Source organism: Berghia stephanieae, chromosome 8 (genome assembly GCF_034508935.2).
Source record: "Berghia stephanieae isolate SIO BIC M18660-M18661 chromosome 8, UCSD_Bste_1.3, whole genome shotgun sequence".
NCBI classification, from domain to species: domain Eukaryota; kingdom Metazoa; phylum Mollusca; class Gastropoda; order Nudibranchia; family Aeolidiidae; genus Berghia; species Berghia stephanieae.
The window spans coordinates 47,226,232-47,229,304 of NC_088367.1; the positions used below are offsets into that span (position 1 = coordinate 47,226,232).

Here is a 3,073-nt window from a genome sequence, read left to right on the forward strand (position 1 = left end):
TCTGATTCTGTGTCGTTGACTTCTGTCTGATTCGGTGTCGCTGGCTTCTGTCTGATTCTGTGTCGTTGACTTCTGTCCGCTTCGGTGTCGCTGACTGGAACGGAAGTGGCAAAACGGCCCGGTTTTTTCTTCTTTCTTTCTTTCAGTCTTTTTTTTTCTTTCTTTCTTTCAGTCTTTTTTCTTCTCTTTTTCTCTCTTTCTTTCTTTCCATCCTCATCCGTCTTTTTCTTCTTCTTCTTCTTCTTCTTCTTCTTCTTCTTCTTCTTCTTCTTCTTCTTCTTCTTCTTCTTCTTCTTCTTCTTCTTCTTCTTCTTCTTCTTCTTCTTCTTCTTCTTCTTCTTCTTCTTCTTCTTCTTCTTCTTCATCATTAAAAAAAAACAAAAACTGATCAATATTTAAAGTAAAAACTTTTTCCGAGTACTGCACTTGTGGTCTCGCCCCCATAGAAAATTTTATAGAGCACTCGCCTCACAATGCAATTGGAGTGGCCATTATCAATCCCGGGTGTGGTCAAGATTCTCTTCTCTCTCTCTCTCTCTCTCTCTCTCTCTCTCTCTCTCTGTATCTCTTTCCCTCTCTATGTCTCTCTCTATTTCTCTCTGTGTGTCTCTCTCTATTTCTCTCTGTGTCGCTCTCTCTCTCTCTCTCTCTCTCTCTCTCTCTCTCTCTCTTTCTCTCTATTTCTCTCTATCTCTCAACACTGCTGTCCATGCGGCATCTACCGCCTACTCCTCCCATATATAGCGCAATCCAGTTGTCAATTCTTACCCATCTGATAACTACCATTAGTGGCATTATGATTGATTGAGTGCCTTAATTCTGTCTGCTGGATTTGATTAGTGAAGGGATTGGGAAATAAACACACACACACACACACACGCACACACACACACACACACACACATGCAGAGAGATTGAGAGAGAGAGATGGGGGAAGGGAGGGAGAGGGATATAGATAGACAGATAGATAGATAGTTAGACAGATAGATAAAGAGGTAGAGGGAGAAAGAAAGAGAGAGAGAGAGAGAGAGAGAGAGAGAGAGAGAGAGAGTGTGTGTGTGTGTGTGTGTGTGTGTGAGAGAGAGAGAGAGAGAGAGAGAGAGAGAGAGAGAGAGAGAGTTGACCAAACACCAAACAACAAACCAACCTAAATGCTGGGTTTAAATCTTGGTCATCCGGATGGATTGCAACGCTTTCTCTTCCACTCGACCCTCTCTCTTTCCCTCTCTCTCTCTCTCTCTCTCTCTCTCTCTCTCTCTCTCTCTCCCTCCCTCCCTCTCTCTCTTTCTTTCTCTCTCTCCCTCTCTCTTTCTCCCCCCTCTCTCTCCCTCTCTTTCTTTCTCTTCCTCTTTCTTTCTCACCCTCTCTCTCTCCCTCTCTCCCTCCCTCCCTCTCTCTCTTTCTTTCTCTCCCTCTCCCTCTCTCTCCCCCTCTCTCTCTCCCTCCCTCCCTCTCTCTCTCTTTCTTTCTTTCTCTCCCTCTCTCTCTCTCCCCATCTCTCTCCCCCTCTCTCTCTCCCTCTCTCCCCCCTCTCTCTCCCTCTCTCCCTCTTTCACTCTCTCTCTCCCTCTTTCCCTCTCTCCCTCTCTTTCCCTCTCTTCCCCCCCACCTCTCTCCACCCACACACACACACACACACACACACACGCACACACACACACTTACACACGTAAACACACAGGGCAGTCGATGCGTTTATGCCACTGAATAATTGGATTCAGTAGTCTGATGTCACGCCGCCTGGCAACGGTGGCCATCTTGGTTCTAAACAAAGAAATTCTGTACTTTTTATTTTTCATGCTGGTTAGAACTTTTCATAGGTCTTGTGATCAGAATGTGTAAAAGTCAAAACATGATCAAATGTATGTGTTTTTTTTTCTTCTGGATACGCTTTATACTCGCCGGAGAAATATTTCATACGGGCGTCCGCCATTGTTCCGATAGTTTAGAGCCAGTGTTACTAAGTTACCATGCGTCATAGGAAGGAAGTGACGTTATGGACTGGTGAAGACTATTGATACCAACTGTTTGCGACAACACAAAGTAATCAACAGACCAGCAAACGAGGGGGGAGGGGGAGAACTATGATGTCATCACCAACAAGATGAAAAAGCACATCATTGACTATTCTTCTCAGAATTTGATAGTTCGAAAATGACGTCACTGAGGTCTTTGTTATTGTTTTTTTTTTTTTTTTTGCCATCCGCGTTTTATGAGTAATCCTCACTGAACTGTATAACCCGACTATAAAAAGTTCATGGATACACCAGTTTTGTGGTTGGTCCGTTATACTTGAGTTCTTAGCCAAGCGCATACTATCTATTTCTCTTCAAAAGTCGTAACGTCAACTTCCTTCCTAATGACGCATGGTAAACTTAGTAACACTGGCTCTAAACTAAACGGAACAATGGAGGACGCCCGTATGAAATATTTCTCCGGCGAGCAAAAAGCGTATCCCGAGGGAACCCCCCCCCCCCCCCCCATAAATTTGAAAGATGTTTTTACTTTTACACTTTGATCACAAGGCATATGAAAAGTTCTAGCCAGCATGAAAAATAAAAGTAATGATTTTCTTTTTTTAGAACAAGATGGCCCCCGTTGCCCGGGGGGCGCTGACATCAGACTATTGAATCGTATTGTACTCTCAGTGTTATGGCCATTTCGATATACTGTGATACAAAATGGTTCGATAAGAATTATTAAGAATGAAATTGACGTCACTAGGGGCTTTATTGATGTTTTTTGCCATCCATTCATATGTATGAGTAATTCTCACTGAACTGTGTTAACCAGACAACAAACGACCAAATTACACATAATGTTGTGTGTTGTCCGTTATACATCCGGATGGCGTTTGTGAGCTTTTAGCCAAGCGCATACTATCTATTTGTAAAAGCCAAGTATGATTCTCATATTTGAATACGCCTTGAGGTCCAAAATATGATAAAATTGGAATGTTGATTAAAATATTATGATGAATGCAAAAAGTCAACAGTTTGTTACTAAAGTGGAATAGTGGAAGTCATTAAATAATTTCCACCTAAAAATGCCAGCATGCGATCCCTTTCCCAAA

General features: G+C 42.7%; 1 protein-coding gene across 2 annotated transcripts in view; it reads left to right on the top strand.

The window, feature by feature from the left end:
- LOC144978791 (inactive phospholipase C-like protein 1) overlaps positions 1–3,073 on the top strand; it is a 241,163-nt gene that overhangs the window by 125,208 nt on the left and 112,882 nt on the right. The window lies entirely within an intron of this gene.